Raw genomic sequence first — 12,951 nt, forward strand, 5'->3', positions numbered from 1 at the left:
GTGACAGTAAAGGTGGAAATTTGAAATAAAAATGGTTTGGGATACATTAACCCATATGGCTGAAACATGCCAGGCATATAAATGATTAGTGGCAGCACCAGCATCAATACAGTGGGGGCTCAAACACTCACAGAGCTGGCACCTATGAGTGAAAGATTAATTTCTCCCACTTGTCACTCTTCAGACCCTCGGGAAATGTAGTTCATAAGCTTGGAATTGTTAAGTCTCTTGAATGACACTGCTTGAGAAATTAACATTGTATCTAAGTAATATACAGCAATAATTATTTCTACAGTTTAATCACTTATAATGAGAGCTGTAACACCTACACAAGACACAGTAATTGTTTAAAATACTCTATTATCTTATCTGTCCTGTTAGTCATAGCTTCTAAAGAATAATATGTAAAACCCAGTTATACCTGTGACCTACGAGCAACTCAATTACATGCTCACAGAGCTTGGGCAAAGATTATTTATGGAATAACATCTGTAATATTAAAATAAAAACCTATTCTGATTATATTTAGAATGTATTAGCCTACATCTGGGGTAGCCAACTCCAGTCTTCGAGAGCTACCAACAGTTAATGTTTTCCAGGTCTCCTCACAGAATCACAAGTGAAGTAATTAGCTCCACCTGTGGATCTTTTAAAATGTGTCAGTGAGCAATGAGTGCACCTGTGCAGCAGCTAGGTTGTCTGGAAAATGTGAACTGTTGGTAGCTCTCGAGGACTGGAGTTGGCTACCACTGGCCTACATTAATATCAGATGTTCTATAGTACTCTTTCACCTAAACTTTAGGATTCCTATACATAATAAATGGTTACAGTCTCCTATTTGGACCAGTGATTTTAAAACTGAGGACACTGAACAGATGACACAACAAGGCACCCCATGTGACTAGAAAGCACTGTACACCATTTCCACTAACTGAAGCCCAAAAATGTCAGACACACCAAAGAAAATACCCGACCAGATAAACAATTTATACAGTACCACAGTACTTGCCGATATTTTACCAAAGCGCTCAGAGAATTCCCAGAGGGCAGGTGCAGATAGAAGGGTCAGCTGGCGTACTGTGTGGCTGTGAAAAACATTATGGGCACTAATGCTAAAATGCAGACAAACCTCATAAGTATTGTCTGAAAAAAAGTGCAACCCAGAACTTGTGCCCGGATGCCAATAACATCTATAGATGGCGTCTCCTATAAAAGAAGTTACCTAAAAAAATAAGCAGCATACTAGAATTCCCCTCCCGTGCAACTTGCTCATACACAATAGAACTACGTACGTCATAACCCCTTAGTAGAATAGCGGTTCCAAGGGAAATTACTAGGGATTACTTTTCATGCATTTGTTTACCTGCCCCCCCCCCCTAAAAAAAGGTTATTGATAAAATAGGAAAATATTAAATGAATTAAATTGCAACTGTCCTCCCAGGGTCAGGTATGTGGTGTTGTACAGTTGTGTTTCTGATTGTCAACATATTTATGATTGGCAGCCACTAGCACTGGTTTTGCCTATCTCTTTAGCCATAAATAATTTGATTTGGTCCTGGACCACCAACCCTAGACACCCATGCTGGAGCATCGTGGTTTCCCAGGGTGTCTAGGCACACAGATGGGAATCCCTGCCATAATCAATAAATTCTAGTGCTCTAATCCAATGGGTAATAGAAGTAAAACTAAAATAATAGTGACTCTTAATAATTTATAAATTATAATATTGTTTATAAAAAATTCTAGTGTTAACAAGTACTATAGTTTGTAACACCTTAAGGTGCCCACACATGCACCGTTGCCGGCGGTGCGATGCTGTACGATGGGGTGCGCGCTCCCGCGGCACCTCATCGCACAGTACAAAAAGTATGTGCTGCACATACTTTTTGTACTAGCTTTTTCTAGCATAGCATCGCATCCCATGCACATCGTATGCACAAGGCATACGATGCGATGCTATGTGTGCTAGTTAAGCCCACAACGCACGCCGGAATCGGTGCGTGTGTGGGCTCCTTAAGAGTGACACTGCATAGTTCATAATACATGTTAGCGTCCCCAGAGCTATTATATTAACTAATAGTGCCCCTTGCATTGAATACAAATTCACATACAGTATCTTACCAGCTACTTTGCAATGGGCCAGACATTGCTAGATGCAGCGGTCCCAAAAGATGCTAATTAATGAGACCTTTTTTGCATGTCTTTATCTTTTTTATGAATATAGGCAAGATATCTTAAACTTCTGCTACAGCATCACACAACCACCTCCGGTGATTCTTGCATTAATATTTTTGGTGGTGTGTATCTGTCACATTACAAAAAATTGCAATGGCGATGCTTAAAATAGATTTCGAAATCACTTTATCAAATATAGGTCCTCATTCTGGTTGACTCGGTAAGCTGCGAAGCTCGCAGCTTACCGGGTCCCAAAGAGCACACACCGCCGTCCCGTCGAATTGCCCCGGCCACCGCATCGCCTCACAACCACGCAAGGGGATGTATCACGAAGACAGATCCCATTGCATGTGCCTGCTGTTGGAGAAATCATTCGATGGTCACCGACCATCAAATGACTTCTCCAGGGGTTCGCTAATATGTCAGTGGAGACTGACTTATATTTGCGGGCTTCAAGCCATCAGCCACCCACCTTGGCACCCGCATCGCGCCACCATTTGCATAGGAATGACCAGCATTTTCATGGTAATGCCCATGAAACACCTGGCGTTCCCATGCCCCATTGCCTCAACCCTGCTGCTTACCCATCGGTCCCCTATGTGAACAAATGAAGGACACTTGCCAATCTGAAATTGTGCATCGTGATAGTCATCTTGAGCCTCCAATCTTGGTCCCACAAAGAGTCAACGTATTACCCTTGTGGAGAAGCATCAAGTCTCAATAAGTGATCAAGCAGTACAAAGTGTCCAGGAAGTTTAAACTGCAAGGTAACGTACTGTGCAGTTGACTAGCTAAGTTGAAGAACATTTATCAGTCTTTAGCTCACATCATACAAATGACTGGGATGGGGAAATATTTTGGGTGGATGGGACATGTAATCACTTTCGTGCCAGCCTTTTAAAGTTCGTATTCAAAAATCCCCCAAAAAATATATATTTTTTTTCACCTGAAACTTTCCATTTGGCTCTAGAATATGTGGATGCTGCTTTGTGTTTATGGTACACAGCCAGCCTCTGTTTTTAATGAATAATAATTTACTGCCTACACCATTAATCATTTTAAAAACATCCACGAAGTCGACTGAAGCTCTGGCACAATAAATAGAATTAATCATTTACTTTCATATACGAACAAAAGCTAAACACAAGTAGGCATTTGCGGTGGAAAATAAACAGTGATGGAAGCAAGCTTTGACTAGCCTATGCCAGTGTTGCAAATGAAAATTGTACTCGTACAATCGCAGTGAGCTCATACGTTCATCTTGAACACATGTATCTTAAAACGCTCGTATTTACGAGCTTGTAGTTTTGTTGCCTTTTTTACAGACCTCTCCAAGTAAAATCTACAGCTGTCTGCCATTCTTAATAACATCTTCAATACTAATGCCAGAAGGTGCAATTTGATTACTGACCTGTTATCCAACTAGTTCTAGAAAACAATTCAAACTAAATTTCCTTAATATGCCTATTTTTCTATCCTGCCAGAAGGGTTGCTAATGAATTTTCTGCTTGAATGCACAGACAGATTGAGAAGTACGACTGTATTGGCCTGGGTAACGTGGTACTGGCAAACACAGCTTATTTGTACCCGTGCACATTTTCTCTGGAGTATGTTCCTCATCCAGAGGTAATTTTGCAATAAAATCAACCACGATTATTGCAAGCGCCTGGAAAGATTCCTTCAGGAATACGACTGGTAATTCAATACCAGGAAATGTTGTATTCGTCAAAATTAACCTTGTAAGGGTGTTATTTTATGTAAGCATTATCACATTTTTCCCCCTTCTCTTTTGTCTATTTATAATAAATGACTGCATTTGAAAATACGTGTTTTTCTGAAAACAAAATAAATACAAAATCTAAAAATTCTATCAATACAAAAAAAAAAAACACTTATTAAAAATTTGCAATATACGAGAAAGAGGTGTGGATCATTATGTCAACCACAGTCAAAAGGTTAACATGGGGTTTTCACTTTTTTGTCCCGAATGTCGACATGGACACGGTATCGGTGCACCGCTGCTTCAGGCACAGTGCCTCAATATACGCTTGGCACATTATTATACTCTCTCTCCGGGCCCAAGTGGATGGTAGGGCATGAAATACCACTTGCCGGGACATGTCGGCTCAAAAAAAAAAGTGAAAAACCCATGTTGACCTTTTGACAGTCGACCTTCCCAATGTCGACTTAATGCATGTGACGACTTAATAACCCTGTCGACTTAATGTCATGTCGACCTTTTGATTGTGTCAACCTTCAGTGGTCGACCTAATGCATGTCGAATTTTTCAGTGTCGACCTTGTAACCGTATACCCGAGAAACTATACCGCGCATTACTCTATTTGGGGGTGCATGTTGGCAACATCGACACAAAAAGTGTACTTGTGTCGTTTCACTGCGGCAGTTCATAGTTAGCGTAGCATCCCTGTCAGAATCAGCGTAGTGTTCCCCCAGCCAGCGTAGTCAGTGTCCCTGTCAGAATCAGCGTAGTGTTCCCGCGGCTCGCTTAAGTAGTTAGCATAGTCAAATGAGCGTGTTCCCGCGGCCGCTTAAGTAGTTAGCGTAGTCAGTCAGGCATCCTTGTCAGTATCAGCGTAGTGTTCCCGCCCATTCGCGGCTAGCCGGAGCTTACGTAGTTAGCGTAGGCAGTCAGCGTTACTTACAGCGCAGCGCTTATTACATTGTGCGGGAACCATTGACCATTTTAACCTGCCTGACATGACAGGTATGAATGTGTTCCTGAAACACCACCACTATCCACGCCAGCCCGAAGTGTGGCAAACATAGCGAACCCCGCGAGGGGACGCGGTATGCTTCCTCCCAACTTGTTCATACCCCCACTATCCACATTGGCGTGGAGTTGAATGTATAAAGTGTGGCGAGCGCAGCGAGCCCGAAGCGTGGCGAGCGGATGCGGAATACACCTCAAGTAATCCGCGTCCGCTTGCCACGCTTTGCGCTCGCCACCATAGGTGCCGATTCTGTGGTTGCTCAAGGGCCTGAGCACCCACAGGAATTAATGAGCACCCACGTGCCCGTAACTCCAGAGTCCCAATGCCGGGCCACTGTATTTGCTTGTTGAGCCTTTCAACAGGCTTGAGCACCCACCAGCAAAAACATAAATCTGTACCTCTGCTCGCCACACTTTATAAAGACAACTCCACGCCGATGTGGATAGTGGTGGTATAAACAAGTCGGGAGGACGCGTCCACTTGCTACGCTTCCGGCTGGCGTGGATAGTGGGGGTTTCAAATGGAGGCATTTACCAGTATATAACATGGAGCACTGGCAAATGTGTCCTTTATTGCGCATGAGACACACTTGCACACCGCACCTCCCCCCTTTGAGCAGGAGACGCACGTGCACCGAACCCCTAACCCTGTATGCAGGGTTGCTGTACCCTGCCGCAATAGGTACTGGGACGCACAAGATGCATCTCAAACAGATGGAGCGCCTCTCCGCCGATGCCTGCATGATCACCTCTCCGCCAGCGCAGGGGATCTAGCAGTTACCGGCACTGTGTGAGAGGCGCTCACTAGGCTTTCCAGGGACATCGGGGACAGAGCTGCAGCTCCTGGGGACATTACGGTGACTAGCTACCTGATGGGAACACTACGCTGACTACACAGGGCTTCCGCGGAGTCCCTACACTGACTGTGCTAGGCAGCCGTTGGGCTATGCTGACAACGTAGCTAAGCCTGCCACCATGAAACTACACAAGTACCCAAAAAACAAAGTAAACACTCACTTCGACCTTTTCATGTGCAAACCTTTTTTCATGTCAACCTTTTGCTGTCATACACTTTTTTGCCAATGTTGATCCTTTTCATGTCAATCTTTTGTCAGTCTTTTTAAATTCGCCCCTTTGTCAAACTAGCAAACATGTATAAACATTTGCAGTTCGAATTTGAAAGCTGTGATAGTTTCATCAGCAAACAATGTTGTCCTTAGATTCAGTGGATTAATATGATTAATTAATATGTATTTTTTAATAAGTAAAAAAATGCTAGCACTCTTACATTGAAAGTGCAGCTTTGCAATCTGTCATTTGGAGATGATAGTTTCCAATGAAAATTTGTTCATAGCAGATGTGAACATAATAATTTAGCTTGTACTTGGCTAGACCTGAATGGCTAGGGGGTAGTTGGTAGTTGGTGAATTTAGGCCACAGTAAGGGGTTATTTATCCATAACAAAGTTGGAAAGTTAACAGCTGCTGCAGAACCTCCTGGGGAACAAAAACCCAGTCCGTGTTCTGTTCTATATAGCTGCTTGTTAGTAAATTATGAAGCATACATTTCAAACCATAAAAAAGTAAAGGCATGGCCATCTTATGATCCCTATAAATGGTGTGTACTTATGAAAATGTGACAATAAGATTTGTTTTTCTATAACCAATTATCACAGTGAAAAAAATCTGTTATTGATCTTATTTATGAAAACAAGGATTACCTTATTGCTTTGTTAACCCAATCTCTCCAAATGCCTAAACACCTAGTCTAGTCAGAAATAAGGTATTTGGTCAATTGAACACTTAAGTGTAGTAATCCGGTATCATAAGCAAGACTGGCCGGCCCATTAGGGACAGTACTCTGCCATGTACAATGCTGATGTCTGCCTGCTGTCGATGCCACTCATGGACCTGACAGCCACGGCCACCCACAGGCATGCCAGCACCTCCCAGTTTAAAACAGCCTGACCTGAGTCCCCAGGTGACACTGTGACTGCTTGCACTTGCCTGCTGCCTCCCTCTATGACAGCATGCTGTGGCGGCTGTTCAGAGAAGCAAAGGAGAGAACAGAGGAGGTGGACATAGCCTCCTAAAATCACTATGAGTCTGGCTGTATCCCCACTATCCTGAATGTTGGCACACCATTGCCAGCCCAAACACCTTAGTAGTCACATGGAGGAGTCCACAGAAGCCCATCACAACCAGTAACATAAGATGATTAACATTGATATTGCTTGTCATTTTTTTTCTGGGTGCCCATGGGCAGGATACTCTTAGCATCACATATTGTTTGCAAGGCATCCCAGAACTCTTTGCAAGCATAACAGCGTTTAGTATGCTTGAAGAAGATTACTCATTCCTGCACCTGATCCTGCACTCTTGGATCGGATGCAGGAAAGAGTGGAACTGAGTGGAACCGGTCCACCAAATGTTTTTGAGAAACACTGATGCTTATGCTGTTATCACTGTTTTTGTGTTAACCGCTCCTTCTGGTACGTGACCCATCACCATTCCTACAAGTAGATTTTTAAAAGAATAAAATGTTCTTACTGTAATTAACTCATATATATAAATGATAGCCCAGCTTATAAATATTATATGAGTAAATAAATATTAATTCCTTGACTGCGCATATGATAATATGGGAGTGCAAGAAAAGTTTTTAGGGTATGTCACGAGACTGGTGGCCATTTTAAAGCTGGCCATCTTGGATGCAACTCTAGCATTTTAATTGGGAAAGACAGCTCTTCCTTTCAATGTATCTCTATTAGTTCTCGATTATTTATGAGTTTTTATATTGCAGGTAAATACACTAATGATAATGGCACTAACACAAACAAAACATGGTGAGATTGTCTTGATATCTGGAGAACAAAGCACACATGCTATTGGAAATTATTGCAACCAACATCAAACAAATAGGTCTCCCATTGCTCACAGTACATTTGCCAAACTATTTTCCAAATTAAAACAACTGGTTCAGTTACAGATAAACCAAAAAGTGGACAACCAAAAACTACATCGTCTGGAGTTGCAACATCTAAAACTTGTAGGTGTTCCATTTATGTGGCTATCCTTTATTTACAACTAATACATCTGTTACTATTCATCATAGTTTATACGCCCTTTACCTTCTGTCTTATGCCTGCAACTCCTTGTCAACTTCATGTGTACAGCACTTCTTATTTTATATTTTTATTTGTTATTCCTAATGTACAGCAATTCTGTTGGCAATTTCCAAATAAATAATGATATTGATGATGATGACAAAGTTTTAAATAATAGCTAACACAGAGCCAGTGAAATTAATGGTGTCACGTTTGAATATAACGGCATCACTTATAATATATACATACTATGTAAAGTAACTGGTACATTTTTACAGTTATGACCTCCATGGCTTCTCCTCGATTGAAACAGCTGTCAGCGCACTTATATTCGACTCAACATATTAGCGTGTGGCTTTTTGCCAAATCCATTTGCATTTGTAGAATTACGCTTTCACACATGTTAATATGGGAAATGACTTTAAACAAATTGCATGCGATGAGCTGCCTAACCTGTAATCTATAAATTTAAGTCTGATTAGCTACAGGGACAAAATGAAATACAAAATGCAATATTTATTAAATCTTTGTGTGCATAGAAATGTAGTTTGTTTTTTGGCCCATTTGCCATATGAATTATTTCAGCAGCTGCAGTAATGTTAATATTGACTTAACACTGCTAACCATAAGCTGGTAATGTGATGATTAAGCAGCTACTTAGGCATAAACTTGCTACAAATGTACACACATTACTGTGTGGAATCTCCATGTATACAGCTTTGTATTACAAATCTCTTTGTGCTAAACTTCCAAAGGTCTCAATCCTAACTAACCACCAGGCAATGATGTAACATATTACAGGATAAGTAAATAAGTTTGGATTGAAAAAAATTGGGTTTGAAATAAGACAGATAAGATCGAGAACAGAAAAGTGGGGAAGAAGATTGTAGTTCATAGGATTTCTCCTGTTCCTACAGAAGCAGTTTGACCTACATACAGTAGATATTGTTCTTCTTCACATGGATTCACCAAAACAGGGACATATTATAATCATACAAGTCCAGGTTTACAGCTTGTCAAATTGATAATTGAAAAGATTGGAGTTACCCAAACAGTATAGGCCCCCATACATTAGGCCGACTTGTCCTAGGGACAAGTCGGACCCAATTTACTTGCGAGCCGCCCGGCAGCTCCCCGGGAGGCTCACATACAATTTGGCACTTGATGTGCCATTTTTTACATGGGATAAATCGCATGCGATTTATCCCATGTAAAAAAAAAACCCGGGGAGCTGCAGGGCGGTGAGGAGTAGTGGGGGCGGGCAGCGGCGGCGGTGGTGGGGGCGTGCAGCGGCGGCCAGCGGTGGTGGGGGCGGGCGGCGGGTGCGGTGAGCGCTGCTGACCTGGCCGGGCAGTGTACTTACACATAGCAGCAGCAGGGAAGGGACGCGTAGTGGCGGCTATTAGATTTTTAAAATATTTGTCAAATGACCGGCCGCTCTCTGATTGGCCGGAGAGCTCTCAGCCAATCAGAGAGCGGCCGGTCATTTGACAAGTATTTTAAAAATATAATAGCCGCCACTGCTTTTTTTTTTTATTCCGTACTGACAGCTCCCGCCGGCTCCCCCTGCCTGGCTCTATGCCGCCTGTGTCCCCCGCAGCGTCCCCAGCCCCCCCTGCTCCCTCTACCGCCGCGCCGCCCCACTAGGTCCCAAGTTGGGTGGTCGGACGTGCAGCAGGTCCGACCACCCGACGCAGATCCGATGCGCACGGGACCGCGCATCGGATCTGAGGGGACATCAAAACTAGCCGATTTTGGTCCGATTTCGGCCAGATCCGACTGATCTGGCTGAAATCTGACCAAAATCGGCTAGTTTATGGGGGCCTTAACACTCAATTTAAAACACATTGGGGCAAATGTATTAAGCCTTAACAAGAGATAAATGCAAGGGTGATAAGGAAAGATAAACATCCAGCCAATCAGCTCCTTACTGACTTTTTTCAAACACAGCCTGTAACATGGCAGTTAGCAGGTGATTGGCTGGATGCTTATCTCTCCTTATCACCCTTGCATTTATCTCTTGCTAAGGCTTAATACATCTGTCCCAATATGGGCTCTCCACATCTACTATACTGGATGTTATAACCAACCTGCTGCCCTTTGGCCCAGTCTGACTTCCTTTAACAACTTTACTGGGGTAGCTACCATAGTTCACATGGACGCTTATTGATGTCCCATGGTGACAGATCCAGGAATAGATCTGGGTGACCAGTGCTCGCTGGTCTGCTACTCATTCCAAGTGCAATACTTGTCTAAATGAAATGAATTCCTTTCCATTGTGGGTGCAGTTGGTCCCTTGGCATTTAATGTACCATGACTTCATTAAGTCATCATGTCTATAACTTCCTGCTCTAATTGGGCACCATATAAGTTATGTAGGTCATGACTGAAATAAAATAGATTATGGAATGACATTGATATATTAAGTAGAAGAAAGTAAAGCATGATAAAAAGAATATGACACATGTTTATGAATTTGTTATATAGCACTTACACTTGCTCAGTTCTGTACTCCCTTCACTGGCTGCCTATAAGATAGTGAATCATTTTCAAGATTGGCTCACTGACTTTCAAAGCTGTACATGACCCAGGCCCAATGTACCTGAGGCAGCATCTGATCCCTTATAGTCACACTCCATTACTGCGATCGGTTGATGAAGGACTACTAACAGTACCCGGAATTTCCCTGAATTAATCTGGGGGTCGAGCTTTCAGCGATGTGTCTCCAACTCTATGGAACTCACTTCCCCCTCTCAGTTCGAGAGGTTTCCACTCTGGAAACATTCAAAAATAGAATTCAAGACTTTCCTGTTCACCCAAGCATTTCACTAATGTCCCTTGTTTAGTTTGTTTTGTATTTTGTGCTGTAAAAGGCTAATGCAAGCACTTTGAGTCCTATTAGGAGATATAGTAAGTGCTATATAAATAACATTATTATTATTATTATTATTATTATTATTATTATTATTATTATTTTTTACTTGTTTTAAAGTAATACATACAGTAAGTGCAACCTTTTCCCTTAGACAATTACTATCTCAAGAATGTTAAATAGTTAAAAATACAGCTGCCAAGTTTTTTTTTTATCACCAAACTGAACCTATTATGTTAACAAATAAACAAAAAATGGACTGGGATTGAAATTTAAAATAGCATTAATACAATTATGTCTAAATTAAATACAATTGTATATTACATTGTATGGTCAATGTTTCATGCATGCATGCATAAATAGCTTGCTTCCAATGTTATTTGCACCAACATCAGATCGATGTATGAGGCTTTAAGTGAAATATACAAAGTTACATCTTAATTGCAAAGAAAAAATACAGACGGGTCCTTGTACATTATTGCTACAGTTACATCCCTCAGTGAGCCAGGTCCTGTGAGACTCTGCTAGCGCCAGGTTTCTTTATTTGCTGAAAATGCCTATAAGTCACAATGCAATGTGGCTAAAACACACGAGGAGACTGTGTAGATTAATTTTTTATATGACACGTGTACATCTGTGTGCGACTGAGTCTCTAATTCTGAATTAATGTAGAAGCTGCAGCTTTTTTTCAATACAAGTTCTTTTGTGCTTGATTCAGAATCGATAAAAATATATTTGTTTTTGCACTATTAAAAGGTCTGAAATTAAACACTCAAATGCTTTAAAATACACACAAACACACACACACATTAATAACATATATTATCACAACAACATGTTTGCAACCGTTTTCTATTTATAACAATCTATATTTAAAAAAAAAAAAAAAAAACCATTAGGCCAAAAAGAAAAAGAAAACATAAACGGGGGACGTATTCTAAGATGCGTATTCTACTTCACATGTGATGTTGCTATGGACAACCAATCAGATCCTGTCTACTATATTCTAGAGGGTGCTAAATCAATAAGAAGTAGATTCTGATTGGTTGTCCATATCAATATCACATGTGAAGTAGAATACACATCTTAGCAAATTTCCTCCAACATTTCTTGTATGTGCACTCCTGGGGTAAATTGTAATAGGATGAGAGATTCAGAAAGTGAGACATTTGGTAAGAAATCTCCTTTTTTTTTCAAGTGGCAATCATTTAAACTACAAATTCAAACTTCTTTTGCAGTGTAAATGACTGCCGCTTTAAAAAAAACTGGAGATTTCTTACCAATCTCTCACTTTCTGAATTTCTCATCCTATTACATTTCACCTCAGGAGTCTTTACATTGGTTCCCTTCACTGGCTAATTTATGTAAAAGCTCCTATGTTTTTTTCTATTGGCTATAATCAGCGATGCAGCTAAATAGATATATAAACAAGTTGGAAGCAAATGTCCAAAGTTCTGCGAGGCTAGCAGGATCTCCTAGGCTGAAAACACCTTAAAGCCTAAGGCCTGTGTAGGATCAAAGGGACAGGTGCATAAAATGCTGTGCCGCTGGCAGTGTACTCAGTTTGTTATGGAGCGGCTTGCATGTATGACTGCATTTATTTGTCAACCCATCAAGTATTTGAAATCTCCACCTGTACACCAAGCCACTATTCCTGGAGTAATCAGGCAGTATCAGTTTTGGGGCACAACTCTGTGGTTAGCAGTCAGCAAGAGGGATGTCTCCAAGCAGGTCATCATCCACTGCAAGCACCAAGCAATAGATCCACAATTATGGAAGTAAAAAATTGGCGATTTGAGGCGTGATGTATAAGGAGACACAGCTGTTGGTCTATTTACTTGAACTATCAGCAAAAGTGCAGAACTACCTCCCCCACAATAGAGCCCAGGTTGGGCAATGTTTATTCAGATGCCCCTCTTACAGCCCTGGTGATGCATCCACATACATAATTACATATATCTTCAAATCCCACAACAAACAACTTAGCCACACCATATCATTATTATATGGAACATAATACAGTTTAACATGAATATTACTATAATGTAGAGTTTTTTTATCTATTAT

At 41.3% G+C, this 12,951-nt stretch overlaps 1 protein-coding gene across 3 annotated transcripts in view; it reads right to left on the reverse strand.

The window, feature by feature from the left end:
• The window catches only part of AFF2 (ALF transcription elongation factor 2), a 481,449-nt gene that overhangs the window by 104,345 nt on the left and 364,153 nt on the right, over positions 1–12,951 (reverse strand). The gene's annotated exons all lie outside the window — the stretch shown is intronic.

The sequence above is a fragment of the Crinia signifera genome, chromosome 9 (assembly GCF_055691185.1).
Source record: "Crinia signifera chromosome 9, ASM5569118v1, whole genome shotgun sequence".
Taxonomy (NCBI): Eukaryota; Metazoa; Chordata; class Amphibia; order Anura; family Myobatrachidae; genus Crinia; species Crinia signifera.